Genomic DNA, 19,960 nt, shown 5'->3' on the forward strand with positions numbered 1-19,960 from the left:
GTAGGGATATAAGTCAGTATCTTTGAGTATAGTTGAGAGAAAATGAAGGTCTGAGTAGGAAGGAAGGGAGTAAGGTTGGAGTTAAGGAAGTAGTCTCAAAAAGTAGATCTGATCAAGTGGTCGAATGATTTTATTAGTTAAGTGGTCGAATGATTTTAGTAGTTAAGAAGGTGGCTACTTTCGAACTAGCAAGATGCACCTTTCCGACTAAAGTAAAATGGCTAATGACAATACAAATAACTGCAATTTTCGAAAATATTCTTAGGCACCGTAATGCAGGGCTAGTTTGCCCAGTTGATATTACCAGACTATGCTAAAGTGTTGCGTGGTCTGAATGTCCGCAGGGTTGTAATGACTCGAGTCCGACTCGAGTCACGATTTTCTGATGACTCGACTTGACTCGAGTCATTTTCTCAAAATACGGAAATGACTCGACTCGACTCAAGTCAATTTGTACATTGACTCGACTTGGACTCGAGTCATTGCGCATGACTCGAACCAAGTCATATGACTCGAGACTCAGACGGCCAAGACCGACATTTCATTGTAATATTACAGAATAGTAACGCAACCACCCGATTGGTATTTCGTCTATTGGTACTAGTACTAGAAAGCGCGACCAGAAACTGTTGAAAGTGAGGAAAAGTGAAAAAAATTAGTATCTTATAATGCGATCCATTTGATATCACCAAACACAGTTATAAAAGTGGGTTTAACAAGTCTTTAACTGGAAACTGAGCAATCAAAACAATGACTTGGACTCGGACTCGAGTCATAATACCATGACTCGGACTCGAACCTCTGATCGATGACTTGGACTCGAACTTGACTCGGTGGTGAATCGAAAATGACTCGACTTGACTCGAGTCAAAACTATAAATCTGATTTTGACTTGTGACTCGGAGCCTTGTGACTTGGTTACAACCCTGGAATGTCGTTTTCTATTGTGTGGTATGCTCAATTCTCGTGTAATAAATATCAAATAATTTTCGACGCACAAAACAGAGGTGGGCCTTGCTATATAAGTGGTTTGACATGGATTCAATAAAAGTCCTTTTCAGCTGAGTTTATTATTAAACTTTAGTCCAATAAATATACCAGAAGATTGCGATACTATGAAAAAGATTGGAATGTGGCGAAACGAATTGGAGTAGTCCTTAAATCAGACAGTACATACACCAACCTTGGCCTATAGGCGAAGTGGAGAGGAGGCATGCACACGAAATGAAAAGTAAATTGAAGTAAAACAACAAATTAGATGACATGTCAACGAAGGCGTGGTCAATAGATCTGATCGTGGTCCATTATTCTGAAGCTCTGACTATAGTAGTTATTCAATAGAGCCTGCTTGTATTTCGATTTGAATGTTGACAGGGCGATCATCTTTTAGGTCGGCCATATGATCGTTGGACGACGAGAAAGCGCGTGTGCTATAGGCTACGCGCTTTTGATTCCGAGGAACTAAGTCTTTGAAATACTCGGGGCAACGAACGCAGAGGAACTGTATACATAAACTTGGCAATTTCCGCATATCTTTCATGTTTAAAACACCGAATCTTTTGAGCAGCGACTTGTTGAACGGACATTCAGGCCCACTTTTTCAGGAGCTCGATATAAATTTCAAAAATGGCTAACTGACAATAACTTGCTTGGGATATAGCAGAGCTGTGCAAACTGCGGCTTGCGAGTCGCATGTGGCTCTCTCAGCCTTTGATTGCACAATGCACAACGCACATGCGATTTTACTATGGAGGTTAAACCTGATTATAAAATGATGCATTGTACACGTATTAACAATATGCGTATTGTTTTTGTGTTGTTTCTTTCCTTATGGGTTACGCAAGACTTGTAAAATTTAGGGGAAGGTGGCACTACAGGGTTAAAATTTGCATTTGAACTCGCGAATCGAGTTCACATAAACGTTTCACCCGCAACAATGGATGCCCGTTCAGTGTTCATCAATTATTGATAAATCATTGTGTTCAACAATAAACTTGATAATTAATTACGCCAGCGCAGGTCACAATCATTTCCGGGCTAGCATTGTGAATACGGCTCTTCCATGTGTATTGTTAAGGCCAGCATTAACTGCAGAGTTTGGTCAAGAAAATGTCGTCGAGATTACTGAGATGAAATCTTCCTTCAATTCTCATCAGCACTTGAAGGAATTGCCCGCACTGCTTAGACGTCATATCAGCCTGATTTCAAACACCTTGCAGCCCAGGTGGGGACGCACCGTATCACCACACAATAATAAACTTCATTCGATAGCCTACATTTTATTGTGACGTCACAAACTCGTATTTTTAAAATTTTGTGTTGTGACTCTTTTAAAGCTTGGATAGGATGTTGCAAACTGTGATAAAAGCCTCTGCGAAAGTGAAATGGCATACTGTATTTCCACCAATATCCGCCGTGATTATTGATATTGGTGAGGTTACAATGGTAACTATGGTTGAATTAAAACTACAATGGTATGTATTTCAGGATCATTAAGATCCCCAAAAGTCTCAAACCAAGTGCTCTACATTACCCTTTCTCTCCCAAGCGTCCCTACTCCGTGTATAGTGTATGCTATGGTGTACTATATAGTGCACAATATACTCTATACACAGCTATTGTGTGATGGTATTAGGTGTACACGTTACCAATAAACTGTAGTCCCGTATTGTTGAGAATAGATGAGCGAGTAGACCACTATACGGGGACGGTTTGGGTTTTATCACCGTCATCCCGGCGCTATGAGACCATTAGAAATTTTTCGAGTTGGTGTTATTTGCTGACGCATTGGCGAACTCTAATTTGCCAATCAACATATTTTCACATTGTCACGACATGGGCGGTGGTCACGGCTGAGAAAGATAGGAATATGATAGTTTACAGACGTATAGCAATTCCGTGCCGAGTTGCACTATATACGTAATAATCGTACTGCCGCAGAAAGCTGATTGATTTGTTGATCAGTGTCTCGTGGCGATTAACTATTGCCGCATGCAGTCAAGGCGGACTGGCCAGTTTTAAGAAGGCACATTATTTTGTTCCTATTTAAACTAGGTGGCTCGGAGTCGCGGGCCTAATTGATGTACGTATTTATAGTTAGTTTGTGAGGTGATTGTTGCTAGTTTGTGAGGTGTTTGTTAAGTAGCATGATACAATGGATGTCGTTGATTGAAGAAGCTTTCAAGTTCCTTAATACTATGCTGTACAGACGAAGCATTTTGCGAGCAAATGGTGTATCGTGCCAAAGCTTCATCGTGTTCAAACGAAGCCATGCGCAGGTGTCAACTTTATGTAAACCAGGGTTGTAATGACTCGAGTCACGATTTTTTTGTGACTCGACTTGACTCGAGTCATTTTCTTGAAATGGGAAAATGACTCGACTCGACTCGAGTCAATATTTGGATTGACTCGACTTGTACTCGAGTCATTACGCATGACTCGACCCAAGTCATTGACTCGGCTTATTTTATATGACTTGAAGATGAATAAATTTGCGAATCGTAATGGCTAGATCAACGCATCTGACGTATTCTGCCGACATCGCCACTGCTTTTGTTGCACTCGTCTGATATCAGATATGCCGCCGTAAAAACAGCAGACAATGGTACATATAGTAGCAATGCATTGTACAAAATCATCCTGTGATGAAGAGGTAATAGATCCACCGCAATCAAAGTACTCAATACTTTTCAATCATACAAACAATCGAAGTTCAATTAGGACCAATGAAATGACTCAAATGGTCAAGTAGACTGACTGATAAGACTGATAAGACTGATAAGCTCACGTGCAGCTTTGAAGGCGATGATTCTTTGCATTATTGGGCGACCAGAAATAATGAGTACCCAATGCTCTTCAATGTGGTTCGAAAAGGCTTGTTAATTCCTGTATCTAGTGCACCAGTGGCACGTGTTTCAGTAGATGTGGATTTATTCTAAGGCCATACCGCTATAACATATACGATGATCTCCTTTCCACTTTAGTATTTTTGAATTGTGACTCATCATTGATTTGATCTGCTGTCAGTGAAAACACACAATACACTCCATCCATTTGAGGTTTTGTTAGGTATATGTGCATTGTGCACGTTGTGTGATGTTTGTACAATAGGGTTGTTCAAAAATAACTTATTTCTTTTACTGGGTGGCTACTTGGTAAAATTGTTATGTTGCAGAAAAAGAACACTGAATCTGGCTTAATTTTAAAAAGTAGAATCAATGATATGAGAGGAGAAAATTTTACATTTGAAAATAAAGGGAGTGTTTTTGGTGAGAAATTATTTCATATAATATAATTAGATGCTAGTAGTAAGCCGATTATTTTTTTTATATCCAAAATATATCACTCTAATAAATTCGCTTTTTCTATAGTTGGAATTGAGCCAAATTTGCTATGAATCATATTTTGACACAATATAACAATATCATGAGGTGGCCGGTAAAATTCGAAAATCTCTATTTGTAGTTAATCCAAAATTTCCTCTCATATTAATAACGCTCCGGCGGCTATTTCGGGAGCTGAGCAGGAAATCTGACCTTTTTTTCGTCAATCACCTGATAATGTGAAAGAAAAACCGTACGTCTACATAAACATGCATCTGTTGATTCTCTATCAGCTGGTATCTAGATGTGAATTCGTTGGTTCTATATCAGATAGCATGTAGAATGAATTCCTTGATTCTCTATAAGCTATAAGCTAATTCAGGATTGAAAACATGAGTTGAACATGACTTCAATACTGTGACTTGGACTCGACTCGAGTCATAACACTATGACTCGGACTTGAGCCTTTAAACGGTGACTTGGACTCGGACTCGACTCGGTGATGAATTCAAAATGACTCGACTTGACTCGAGTCAAAACCACAAAAGTAAGATTGACTCGTGACTCGGAACAATGTGACTTGGTTACAACCCTGATGTAAACATGCCAAGTATGACCGGACCATGCTAAAGTGTCGCTTGGTTTAAATGCCGTTTGCTATTGTGACGTGTGCTCAACTCTCAGACAATCTATATATCAGACTATCTGCGAAACCCAAAACAAAACTGGGCCTTGCGCTTGCCATAAGTCAGTAATGTTGGATTCAGTAGAAAACGTATGTCCTATGTTCCATAACTATGACTCTCAAACTCCGCAAACCTAAACATAATAATTCAGTGATGGATATCCAAGAGGGAAATCAACAAAAGTTATATGCGATTTCCCCATCACGAATCAGCAAAAGCAAATATAACAAATATTACATAAAATTCTGAAATTTATATAAGTGTAATTATTTTCAGAAAATAATTCTTATAATTTTTCATCGGTAACTCCAAAAACTAACCATGTCTCTGATACGAAGAATAAGGGACATCTATGAGGATATTCGCAGATGCGATAAACTTTTCGACAATTTAATGGAACACCGTGCTTTACTGATTCGTGGTAAAGACATCGAGTCGATAATGAAGTCTATGAATATCTCAGATGAGTACATCTCCGCCGTGAAATCGTCTGAATCATTTAAAAAATATATGGATGAGAAGTCAACCCTGAACTCAAGCGATCAACACAACAGTCCATTTCTTTCCGATAATTATTTGTCCGATAGAACGTTTTGCGATGGCGTGTTAAAGAGTATTTGTGAACAGATTAGATCTCACTGTGACAAATATGGAAGAGAAATAAATACAAACCTGTACGAAACAGGGAGACAATTTCAGAGATTGGGGCAGTTGCACATCGCCATGGCAACGACCGAAGGACGCTTTGCCATGAATCAAAAATTGCATTTCATCAGGGCGGCTGTGCTTTTGAATGCAGCGATTGTTAGGTTTGAAATCGTTGGCAAATATTACGATAAAAGGAAAGCAACAAAAAACTTTAACGACTTGTTTTAAAAAATATATGAGCTGGACGAATTCAAAGGTGACGACTGTAACATGGTTCGATTCTGCCAAGAAATAAAGCAGGAGATCCTAAAGCTAAGAGATTCGGAAAAGGTGAGCTTAGGTCGGCTGAAGAGATTGCGATGTGCTAAGGATCGAGACTATGAATTAACGGGAAAATCCGAATGTGATGAGACTAGGAAAATAACCGAGTATAATTCGGAAAGTTATAAACGCATCATGGTCAAAATTTTAAAAAGGTGCGTGGAAATTATGGGGGAGCCGCCTTGCGACTTCGCTATTGCTGGTCTCGGTTCAATTGCCAGGGATGAAGTGACGCTGTCCTCAGATTTCGAGCACCTAATCATTCTGGATGACAGAGCAAACGTTGTGGAGAGTATGCGAGAGTACTTTAGATGGATCTCCGTTCTCTCCTGCCTCGTTGTCATCGGCTTAGGAGAAACAATCGTTCCTAATGTTGATATCAAATATCTATGTGACCATTACTCATCCGACGAAAATGAAAAATGGTTCAGAGACGAGTACACTCCATGCGGATTATCATTTGATGGGATGATGCCACACGCGTGCAAAACTCCTATTGGCAGACAGAAACCTACCAAAAATAAAAATAATGCGGTTGAACTCATCCAGACCGCATCTGATATGGCGAAATACATGACATCAAGCGAACAATTAAAAAATGGATACATGCTGCACGACGTCCTTGGTACCACCTGCTACGTTTATGGTAATGTAGATGTATATCATTGTTTTCTTGCGCAATGCCAAAATAACAAACAAACCCTGCACGGAGACATCCTACGCGATCAGCAATATGACCTGCTTAGAAATGGTAAAAGTGCGGTATTTTTTGGAAATTATTATGTTGATGTCAAAAAGAAGCTCTATCGCCCAATAACTGTTCTTTTACGCGTTCTTGCAAATCACTTCAATTTACCCCACCAGAGCAGCTTTAGTATTCTCGATGACTTGAAGCGTGAACGTATTGTTGAAGCGATGATCTATGATGAATTGTCGCATGCAGTAGCAATGGCTTTGGAGATTCGCATGCGTTTTTATCAGACTAGAAACGGGCAAAGGAATCTCATCGAACTCAAGGACCTGAACAGCGTGATGGGCACGAAACGCATGGTACATCTTGAGGTCGCCACCCATTTTCTCAGAATTGCAGTTAGAGATCTAATATATAGGACGCACGTATCGAAGGAAGATTGTAAGAAATTGCGCTTTCCTACAAGAAATTCTGACATCCGATACGGTGTGCGTTGTACATACGAGAAGTCATATCGCGAGGACCACGAAACTTTGCTCTTTGATAGTCTTGGAGAAATAAAGAATATTTTACAACAATACGAGACCATGAAAATACTCCCAGCCACCGCATACCAATTCATTACCGCGCAAATCATGGCGCTGCATGACTGCTCATGCTCAATAGTATTGCAGATATGCGGTAACCCGTTTCCGAACTTTCGTGAATTCACCCCAAATTTACCTGCTATTGTGAACGATCTCTGCGAATGGTCATGTGAAATACTTTGCAAATTCGAACCCGGCCCGCGATATTTCAATAATATGATAGGTATCCTGTTTAGGCGCGAGCAATACAACAAGGCAAACATGTATCTTATTCTTGACCATTGTGTGTTGGAACTGATTTTGAATAAACAAAAATGTCCAGATCCTTATTTAGATGCAGTAGCAGGATGTGAATTTGAATTGAAATTGGCGATTCTTTCACCGAAGGAAGCGGTGGAATATTTCGAAGCAGCTGCATCCGGGCGACCCAACCTAACTTGTTACACAAAAACATTGTATGTCCTTGGTATGGTAAAGGCTCAAATATTATGTGGACCGAAGGAACACGACCCGATATGTCAACTGTTATTTTTGAAAGTGATTGGGTGGCATGTCAATTCAAACACTCACCGTCTTAAGCCACTCCAATACCGGAAGATAGTGTCATGTATCTGCAAAATTTTGATTGATAACTATGGAGGTGACCATGCTTTGGAATTCTACCGATCGATCATCAATATGGCGGACAAACGGACGGCAAACGATAGTAAACCGATGAATGATGTTGGGACGAGTGTCAATTCATCAGCACATTATAAATACGACTATGGCATGATTCGGAATACCGGAAAACATGCAGATTTCACTTTCGTAAAATCCGATTACACAAGGCCTCTGGTTATGAAGGAAGTAGAGGTGAAATTCCATCACGCGTTGCAGATACTCTCGTCAGTATCGTACGGTGATATGTTGATGTTGATTGAATATAGCATGAAGAAAACTCTTCGTTACAAAGCAGTGCCAGGCAAATACGTGGGTATGATGGTAAAATTTACTGAGGGTATAGTGCTTATGGCATTGTGCGAAAATATCAGAGCGAGTGATCACAGTTTATTTATAAAACTGCTCGACTCCACATCAGATGATACAAAGAAGGCTATTTTACTCCAGCCATTCATTTTCGCTTGTCTCAAGGAATTCTCTGCGCGGTCGTTGATAAATCGACCGATTATAGCGGAGCAGAAAGATACGTGCAGACGCATTTTTCTATGTACTTCTTTCGTTGACGATTCATTCAAAGCTTCTGTATCAGATTACACAAATTTTAAATTTCGTGAAAGTGCCAAAAATGCTTGGAAGATGCTTCAGTATGTCAATTGCGCTTACAATGAGGTAAAGACAAAGTTCTTTCTCGTGTGCGTACTAACCATCATGGTCGAAAGAAAACGGGAGCAGCCACTCCATCATTTGCGGAAATGCAAGGAATTATCTCGCGTACACGGCTCTCTGTGGGAGAAGTCGACCCAAAAAGCCCCTCTTTTCGAGACGTTGCTAGGGTCGTCAAGATTTTACGTTCTGGGAAATAGTACTTACGAGGCGGTGTACAATCTGGCTGTAGATGTATCTGTTTTCGATTTTAGAAAATGTTGTGCATTGGTTTGGAAGCTGATCCATACCCGAAAATTGAGACATAATTTGCTGCAGCGTTGTGTGCTGTTGTTAATAGATACAGCCGACACCGCCTACGGTGACTCTCGCAATCACGGTTTCGAATATAGACTGTAACGTTCCAATTGAACAGAAAATGAATTACCTTTTATTGAAAGACATCCTTGATACCTGTAAACATATATTGTCCTTCCTCAGTCTCTTCGTCATTGCAGGAAAAAATCTATGAGAATAAGTGCCACATAGCTCATTAAATGGATGATACTTTTGTGCATATATATGAATGATACTTATCTATATATTGAAGTATGACAATCGTGTTAAAATACGAACGATTCTAATCTCCCAGTCCCCGACCTGCAACTCTATGCATCTCAAGGGGCGTCAGATGGTGCTCCCGACCACGGATATCTCGTGCCAATGTCCTTGTGAGATGAATTGGAAGAACAAATATATGTGGACGCAATTTAGCAGAACAATTCCTAATTTGATAAGTACTTTAGTGTATTTGATTTACGCATTTCATTTTCCTGCGTTATCAGATTTTTCAATCTTGTTTCCGTCGTAAATGCACATAGATCTCGATGGCTAATTTCCATCTGTCTATGGGCGAGCAATTGGCATAATTGCTTGTTACATGGTGGTCGCCGGTACCAGGTTTTGTCGACAGATTTTTTATACAAATTTAGTGATATATTGTTCCTTTCTTTAGCGTCAATTGTGTTTTGAATATCTTAGACGTTACTTCACCAAAACACAACCGCCATTTTTTTTTACTCAAGTAACAAGCGTTATTTCATGCACAATTGAGCATTGTAGGCTATATTATAGCAGAACTGAACTGTGGACGCGTCGATCATGACGGTTCGCATACACCAGTGGTTCCCAACATGGGCGATATCGCCCCCCAGGGGGCGATTTGGCGATCTAGGGGGCGAAAATGACGAAGGGGGCGATAGGGGGGCGAAAATGGACAAAGGGGGCGACGGGGGGCGAAAATAGCGAAGGGGGCGATAGGGGGGCGATGACGGAGTCATCCACCTAGCAATTCGGAGAGAAAAAACGTTATTTTCAGCTCTGAGCGGACAAAGATGACCTTTTTTTTTTAATCAACCCGCCGGTGATTACAGTCTGTATGCCCAATTATCGGTGCACAAAATTTGGGGGGCGATGATCGGTGTTGACCTTGAAAAGGGGGCGATGGATCGAAAAAGGTTGGGAACCACTGGCATACACTGTCAATTCATTTCGTGACCATCTCCGTTCCCAACAATTTCTCGTATTTTCTCAGTTACCAAATTGTCTTAGTTGCTGGCGATTACCTCTGACGAGTGTCAGCCGAAAATATGCGGGTTCATTTCAATATTACTATACTGTTCAGGTACGAAATTGCAAACGAAGCCAATAAGACTACGAATCCCGGCCGGACAACACAATGACATTCTTTTGAGCATTTTGATCACCAACCGAAATTGCACTGAAACATTAAAGATGGGCGGATTGGATATTAACACATTTATACATGATATCAACGTTCAATCCCAGTTACAATTTTAATGCTAAATTGATCTGGCATTATCATGTTCAATTACAAATCAATATCCGATATTGATACTGCCCGATGTAGGCCTATAGTCCAAAGTCGCATAAAAATAGCAATAATATTAGAAACTATACGCATCAAAAAGGTTCCCAACATTCATAAACCGACATGTAGCTAAAATCTGTAAATCTATTCTGGAACATGAAGAAATGGACAGATGTGGTCAAAGTAGTCATCATTGCTACTCAAGTACAGGTTGAAGAAGCGACGTAAATTTCTGCGGAAGTAAAAGTAGATTTACCGATTTCCAAGTAAGTAAAAAGCAAGCACTGTAGGCCTAGTTTGCATGAAAAAACTGAAAACGATAAAATAGAAGTAGCAGTATTCTAAAACGATAACCATTTGAGGAAGTTGTGCAAAAACCTACTTGGAGTACTTCAAAAAGTAGAAGTAGTTGATTACTGACAACCTCCGAAAATGGAATCTAATTATGTCGAACGTAAAACACAGTCAGCCGGTCAGTAATGCAGTAAAGGCCTATTAATTTCGACTTCTTGACGATGTGCAGTTTAGATATAGTGTTTCCCTATATTGGAACTACTGCTAACGGGACTTTGTTGTAAGACTATATACCCCCAGTTATGCTTCAACGGTGAAACTTGCTTGAGCTTTAATCTTTAAATATTTTCAATTTAAAGTGGCAATTTTTACTATTTTCATTTGTGATATCAATGTAATTGTTTGGCCGTGGGTAAATGCCCCTTCACCGCTCATTATGGCTTGATTGCTTCTGTCCACGGTAGAATGTAAATTTATTGTGTCTTATAATCACAATTTGTCGTTGTGATGCATTTACTTAATCAGTTACACCCCGTTTTAACAAATGTCGAATATGTTACTTTTGTATATATATATAGATTTTTTTTTGTCGTGTATACTGCATATTATAATTTGTATGCACAAATACAGTCGAGTCCGTTTAATTCGGTCAGGATAACGCGGAAAACCACTTTATTCGGAAAATGAAAGAAAGTAAAAATTGCTCGTGACAAAACACGGACAATTATTAGGACAATTCCCCCTTAATTCGTTAACACAGTGATCAGTAGGGCAAGACAGCTACGACACCAATGGGTTGCGGGTTCGAGTCCGACCGAGGTCGACTCCAGAATTCCTACCTAAGTGTTGGAGGTTTATCTAGGCTACTCCACCGAGTCCACGCCATCTCACCCGCGTAAGCGGCGTCCTATAAAATCCTAGAAGTGGACCGTGCTACAAGCAGGCAGCTACAGAATAAAAATTATGAAACTTGGTCTGGTGTAAATGACCATAAAGTAGTCGACATACACCATGAATACCACAAACAACAGTAGGGCAAGTTTTTGCAACTTTTTTTACAGCTTCCGGAAGCTTCCTAAATACTCAAAAGTTATGTAGTATGCTGTTTTAAGATGTTTGAAAGATTCTTATATTGCAACTTCTTTCCATTTTTTCATGCAACTTTTTTCAATAAATTTTTCATTAAACTTTTTGCAACTTTTTTGATTTTTCATGCTACCAACCAACCAGCCAGCCAGCCAGCAAACCAACCAACCAACTGGCAAACTAACGAAGAAAGAATAACATCGAGGAAGACTGCAACATGGGGCACTAGGTCGAGGTGGATGGCAGTTAAAGAGACCCCAACTGGGTTGAACATTTGGCATCCCCCTAGCTGTTCATTTGAAAAAGTCATTTGGGGTACAGAACTTCAGAATAACGCGAAACAATTGTTAATTGTTATGGGTAGGCTACAAAGCAAGAAATCGTGTGACAATTAAACACGCGCAACGTGAAGAAAAATTTTACTACTTTTTTTAGTTCATTGTATAATGTATGACGATTTACTAAAAATGTGACGGGACCTTTGATCTGCCAATGCGTCGGAGCTGATATTTTAGTCATCAACATCCCAAGTGTTTGGGAGTCACATTTAATAGAAGACTAACATACAAATATCACATTGAAAATTTTGCCTCGAAATGCACGAAGCGATTGAATATGATATGACTCCTAACCGGTACTTATTGGCGGGGGGGGGGGGGCAAGTCGATCTTCTCTGTTACAATTGTATCGAGCGATGATTAGGAGTACAATCGATTACGCGATGCCAGCATACTTTTTTGCCGCGAAAAAAACATTTGGATAGACTGAATATAATGCATAATCAAGCTCTGAGGCTCTGCTGCGGTGCAATGCGTAGTACTCCGATTTGCGCTTTAGAAGCCGAATGTAACGAGATGCCGCTTCACACCCGGCATTTACACCTCTGCCTTAATTATCGCTGTTTTCTTTTTGCCCATTCGGCCGACAACAAACCAGTAAAGGAATTATTAGATGATACCTGGCATGAAATATACAGTTTGACAAATCCAAAATTTCGAACCTTCAACCTTCTGTCAAAAATCGACTTGCTCCAACATTTCACCATAGATGCGTATCGACACACAACTGTGCAACCATGGAAAATTCCTGTTCCCTGCGTAGATTTTCATCTACTGTATTCCAAGTGGTCCGATACTTCATTTGAACAGTTACGTCAGGATTCCATGTCATAGAGAACAGAAAACTACATTGGATACGACCATATTTATACGGATGGCTCAAAAACGACTTTGGAACGGGATGTGCAGTGTATATCCCAAACCACGTGTCGATAACCAAACGACGTTCCTTCTATTCGTCAAGCTTCACAGCTGAACTAACTGTTATCTCCGAGGTACTGAAGTGGATTTTAAAAAACGGTTCGTATGTCAAGAAATATTTACTAATGTCGGACAGTTGCAGTGCATTGCAGCATCTACAAAAAGCGCGTTTCCGAAGGATGAGTAAGTTATCAAATGAAATTTCAACTAATCTACTTGAGCTTGAATTCCAGAAAATACATATTATCTTCGTTTGGATACCAGCACACGTCGATATTAAAGGCAACGAGACGGCAGATCAATTGGCAAAGTCCGCTGCAACGTCATCTGAAGGGCGGAATCCTACAAATACAGTTTTGACAAGGCATGAAGCTAAGCAAGTCATACTGAAATATTGCAAGCAAATTTGGAACCAACATTACCTCGAAGAAGATAAAGGCTCTCATTTCAAACTTTTTCGTGAATCCTTTCATCATAGTACGCCACCTCTTGAAAATCGCATTAGCAACCGAATATTATTTCGATTGCGCTCAGGTCATTGAGGACTGAACGCACACTTGTTTAAGATTGGAATCGTACCATCACCACATTGTAGCTCCTGCAATGAACCTGAGACGGTTGAGCACTTTATAATGACCTGCCCCTCGCATGAATTTCATAGAACGTTCCTGCGCCGTGCTTGTTTGTTTGTTTTGGGGTATTCATGGTGTTTGCCGACTACTATCGTCATTTACACCAGGCTAATATTCTTCTTGTTCTCCGTAACTGCCGACTTATAGCGCGGCCCACCTCTAGGCTTTTGTAAAACACCGCTGACGCGGATGAGGTGGCGAGGAGGAGCCTAGGTAAACCTACAACACCTACGTATCGGAATTCGGAAGTCGACCTCGGTCGGACTCGAACCCGCACCCATTGGTGTTGCAGCAGCCGATTATACCACTGCGCTATCTCGCCACCGCCGTGCTTGTGTTTGTATGAATATTCCATTTCGCCTCGTGAACTTACTAACGGATTCAAGCATTTTAAAATACGTGGTAGAATATGTGCTGAGTTGTGATCGGTATATTTGAATTGCTGCTAAATTAAAATTGAGTAATGTCGGGGCGCACAAAACCTGACGGTGATAGGCGCCACTCTTTTTCTTCTTCCAATAAATAAATAAATAAATAAATAAATTGTTAATTTATTTCGAAGAGCTTTTCGACTGATTCTCATCATTAGTGAACGCCAGTAGTATAAGGTGAATCAAATTCGAAATGTAGTAACTATTTTGTCTATTATGACGCAAAAATACCAAAATAAACACCTAGTAGGCAGACAAGATACGGTGTAGTGGCGATACAAAACAAACGTTAACGAATACATATTCGGTTATAAATAACCGAAAACAACAACACAAACATTAATGAAATATTCGAAGAGTGTAGAGGCGTTAATTCAGGCAACAGAGAATCGGCTTTCGCAGCTTTATGATCGTAGACTCCAGGACCTTCAAATGAAAAATAGAACGGCCACTTGCAACTATAGTGCGGCATTGTTTTTCACAAGTAGAACCGCAGATAATATTCACGACGAAATCTCTGATCCTGCAACGCAAAACGACAAATCAAAGCAATATAATTTATGTATACAAGTGCCGATGTGGCAGTCGGTATTTAGGTGGCACGTCTCAGCGCTAGTCGCAAAGAATTCTCCAGTATGTCCGACGGCAAATTAGAATATCTAATGTTTCTACAACTCCACCATCGCAGTCTTTTGACGCTATGCGTGATTCTGATCAATTTACTGTTTGTAATTCCGCTATTGAACAGCATCTCTTATCACATTCAGAATGTGCTAATCATTACAATGACAGTCTATTTTCTGTAGTTGCTCGTTTCCGTTCTCTTTTTCATTAGAAGGCCCGGGAGTCTACGATCATAAAGCTGCGAACGCCGATTCTCTGTCGCCAGAAGGAACGCCTATCTATACCCTTGAAATAATTATAATATCCACAAATTCCAACAAAACATCTCTAAACAGAAATATGTTTGTATCTATAGGCCTAACCGTTGTCTAAATGGAGAAGAAGATCAGTCATCAGTGGCGACGGAGATGTGAATAAGACGTGTTATATAGGTTACACAGGTATACGCGATTTTTGCGCCAGAACTTATATGGGTCAATTACACCCAATTTGTGGGTGCTGAATACGAATCTGACGTTATTTTTGCTCTATCACGTCACGTCTTGGAGATATCATATATGTTGAATATCTATACTTTTTCGAGGTATTAAAGTAGATTCTGGCTACTTGCAGTACTTACTGAAATGATAATGTTTTACAACTACTTCAACATCTACCGGAACACTATTCTGGATGAACTAATTACGTTTGCAGTTTAGTTTTTGTGAAGTAGAAACAGAAAGTAGTTCAGGGATAATATTGCACCACTATCATGAGGTAAATCGTCAAAAGAAACGTGTGAAATAGCCTCTGAATCACGGTAGCTCAATATATTTTTGGAAGATTCTACCCATGGGTGGTATAATAATAGTCATTTTGCGTTGGCTGCGGCGATACATCTTGCGATTGCGTATGTAGCTACTTTCGACTAACTGTTGAAAGTATGTGACCACCCTCCCCTCGACAAAATATACTTTGCGATTTTCTGACTTTTAGTAATTCTCAGACTTTCATTTCGTCTTTCACTTGAAGTAGTTTTGACACGTCTAAGGATTATCCAACAAGTCTTTGCCAATTGCATAATTTATGGCCTTTGATTAGTCCGCATCAATATTGAGCTGATGAGTTAAGGGTGAGCTTTTCACCGAGCGTGTTCTAATGAATCTAGGGACCTGCTGATTTATGCGTTCCTGCAAGCGCTTTGACGTTCTTCCCACGTAGCCACAATCACAGTGACATTTAAATTCGTAAACTACGTTGCTTTGTTGAAGTGAGGGAAGCAGTCTAGGGATGGTGTGAACCTCTGAAAGGTTCAGGTTCGTGTGAACGCGAACCTTTTTGAAAGGTTCTGTGTGAACACGAACGTGAACCTCGTGACGTCATGTGACGTCATATTGCTAATTTCAACCCTATATTTCAGTGAAGTGATAGCCTATATTAATATACACGATACCTACATAGCGATGACTCGTGCTACATAATGCCACGATGCTGAAGAAGCCTACAAATTGACGTTTTAAACGTCGCTAAATGTATCAACTGAGGCAATCAAATGATATAATAATCACATAATATCAACATCTTACGTCTCTTTGCCAACAATTTCGATGGGGACTTGTCAGGGAATATGAGCTTACGCCTTAACGGTCTAGGCCAGACCGGACAATGTCTTCGGTGTCTGAGTATTGCTTTACATGGATATTGAGCAGAGTGTTGAACGGGTTTCTATACTTGCTACCGATATTACCCCATTAACAAGATATGCTGCAGTAGCCAACACCCTAATTGCACGGATTCGCTTATTATGATACAGTAAACATATATGAAGTCATGATTGACCCGTACGCCTGCTAGATTTTTACATCAGAAAACGATATCACTCTCACTGATTGGTTGAATAAGCATCATTTCCTGACTACATGTAGTGTATTCACAAACGGAAAGCTGGATTTTTCTAGCAAACTTTTGTAACAAGGCAAGAAAAATTTTCGAGATTGTCAAGGTGCATGCTCGTTTAGTGTTTATTGTCTAGGCTGCCAGCGCCATGCATAGAGTGGTTTGCAGTTGAATTGCAATAAATGTGAACCAAAGATTTTATAATGAAGTAAAAATGGTAATATATGAAAAAGGTTCACAGGGCAGAACCTACCAAGGTTCTGTTGTGAACGCGAACCTCCAAATTTCCGAGGTTCACACACAGAACGCGAACGTGAACCTCACGTTCACACCATCCCTAGGAAGCACGTCTTTACGTGTTGCAGCGCAGGGAGCAGTTGCGTTGTCGTGTCGTGTTCATTAGAACACGCTCGGTGAAAAGCTCACCCTTAAATCATCCGCTCAAGATTGATGCGGAACAATCCAAAGCCATAAATTCTGCAATTGGCAAACACTTGTTGGATAATCCTGTGCGAAAAATTATCGAGACGACAGATTTCGCATACTCGGAAAGGGTCGCTCACACTCTCATTCGTGTGCCTTAGAGTCGGCTTATATCAAAATACACCAGTCAAGGCTGTGTCAACAAAAAGAGTTCGTGTATCATCTAAAAATAGTACATTGAACGCTCTCGTATTCGACATTTCGTGCTGGTGACGTCATATTTTGTGTTGCGATTGGTGATAGACGCTGTTCTTTTGAATTCTCAACTAGTTGCTGACGATTACCCCTGACGAGTGTCAGCCGAAAATATTCGGGTTCCTTTCAATATGAATATACTCTTCAATTAAACTATATAAGGAAATGATAGGAATTTACACTTGTGTTAACAACAATTTAATAACCCGATTTTTCTTATTAGCATATTAGTGTGATATCGGATGACATACATGGTACTGTACTCCTCGTCGACTCATATAGCATCGATACAAATTTGTATCATGATGTAAACCATACTGGTTGGCTACTTATAAGTAGAGCGATTTTTGACCTAAAAAGGGGATATTTTGACCTTACAAAACTTAATTTTGACTAAATTTTGACCTCATGTATGTAAATTAGGTGCTTCCCACAAATGTTAGAATTGTTCTACTTATCTTCATTTCTGGTTGGAACTGTCTGTCCTTACAAAGTAGTTTGGCCTAAAAATACCTTTTTGACTTAAAAACCGACAAATGTTTACAACAAAAATCTTTAGTTTAACGAAATCTGGACCTATGAAGAATTTCAGTATTTACATCACGCGTTATAGTAGAAATAATTAATATTTGTTGCAGTACAACACAAGAGACTTTCCTACATTCTCGGGTAGAAAGTGTCTGTCCTTACTAATTATAGCTTGCCAATAATGGAGAAAGAACGTCCAACAGCAGCAGTTGTTGGCTGGCGACACTGAAGCTGTGCAATGTGACAATGTTGCCTACATCACAATTTTCATCATGCGCTTCTTGATATATAAGAACCGATGGACACGCAGTCTTGCTTCAGTTAGGATATTGCGGTACGTTGAGCATAACGCCATGTCAACCTATTTGTTTCATTTGACCGTTTATGATTCACAATGAGCAGATAATGGGCCGTCTACAACGGTAGGCCTATAAAGTAGGCTACAAGCTGTAAAATTTCAAATGATAGGTTCACCGACAGTGCAATCATCTACGATACAAGCGAAATGCATACTAGTCAACCTTCAGGATTACCGGACCACGACCTAACATCGATCTCGCCTTCCGCCACATGCCACCTCATTTTTTCGCTTGCCTTTTATAGTGTCAGCTTTACTCTTCATTCAGTGTGCATGCCCATTAGGGCTCTTCAAAAATGACTTTTTTCTCAAATCGTACTGGCTACTTGATAAAATTGTTAGGTTACCTAATTTGGTTCAATTCCAGCCAGTAACCGCTTTGCTAGAGGAGAAGAAAGTTTCTATTTATCATATAAAAATAAATAATAAAAAAATTGAAAATTTTCTGTTCACCCCATGAAAGTGTTAGGCTGTCTATAGAAACGACGCTCACCAAATTTGGTTCAATTCCAACCCGCGAAAGCGGAGTTATTGCCGTCGAAAAATTTGGATTTCAATAAAATAGTATTTACGGTGAGCACAACTATAATAAATAAACAAAGAATCGGTCACCGTAAATACTATTTTATTCAAATCACAATTTTTCGACGGCAATAACTCCGCTTCCTCTGGTTGGAATTGAACCAAATTTGGTGAGCTTCGTTTATATAGACAGCCCAACACTTTCATGGGGTGAACAGAAAATTTTTATTATTTATTTTTGTATAATAAATAGAAACTTTCTTCTCCTGTAGCAAAGCGGTTACTGGCAGGAATGGAACGAAATTTTGTGTGTAGGCTTAAATTAGGTAACCTGACAATTTTATAAAGTAGGCAGTACGATTTGAGAAAAAAGTCATTTTTGAAGAGCCCTAATGCCCATTCTTTACCTCGCCTAGGCCAAGGTGGGTTTCTGATGTCAAAGACCACACCAAGTCGTTTCCACACCTTCCTATCTTTTCATTGTATCGCAGTTTTGTGGTGTTTTGAAATGATAGAAATATTAATAAAACTGATTGAATGCAGGTTGCAAAATATTTTGGCTTTGTAAACAATTTTGACAATTTTATGACCTAACGCTACAATTTTGATAAAAACTCTGACAGCTGTAATACCGGAAAAGAATGCTTAATTTTAAAAGCTGTCGGTCAATAGTAGGCCTACCTGTGTGGACGAAGAAAAAAAGATCACCATTTCGACTCGATCTCCATTTTACCCTATTTTTTACGAAACTCGACATTCGCTCTGTCGAGGTCGGGTTTTTCATGACATTTTAACACTTTTTCTAGAAAAAGGGGACAAATTCCCGAAAAAGAGGACATTTGGGCGTCCTCCGAGGAAACTTTCAATTTATTGAAAAAAAGTGGACAGATCCTCTTGAAAGAGGTAACCCTACTACTTATCGACTGTTGAACGTATCCAGATTCTTACTACATTTTAGATGCCATTTTAACCCCAAAAATTGTTGATAACTTGCCGGTAGCTGTAATACTTTCTTCCAGAGGACATGGAGCTATGCGCTGTGCCCAGCAAGTTAGTCATGCACCCATTTATCCTAGCACGTAAATCCTACGGTGTCAATATAGCGACGAAATACTGAAAAATGCTTTTATTCGACCAAGAAAAGTACAGTAAGAAGTACAATCAAGAAAGTAACAGTAGGTATAGTTAAGAAACACTCGCAGAATTGCCATGCTGAATCCAA

The sequence above is a fragment of the Botryllus schlosseri genome, chromosome 6 (assembly GCF_051294905.1).
Source record: "Botryllus schlosseri isolate E-star chromosome 6, Bs_hap1, whole genome shotgun sequence".
Classification (NCBI taxonomy): domain Eukaryota; kingdom Metazoa; phylum Chordata; class Ascidiacea; order Stolidobranchia; family Styelidae; genus Botryllus; species Botryllus schlosseri.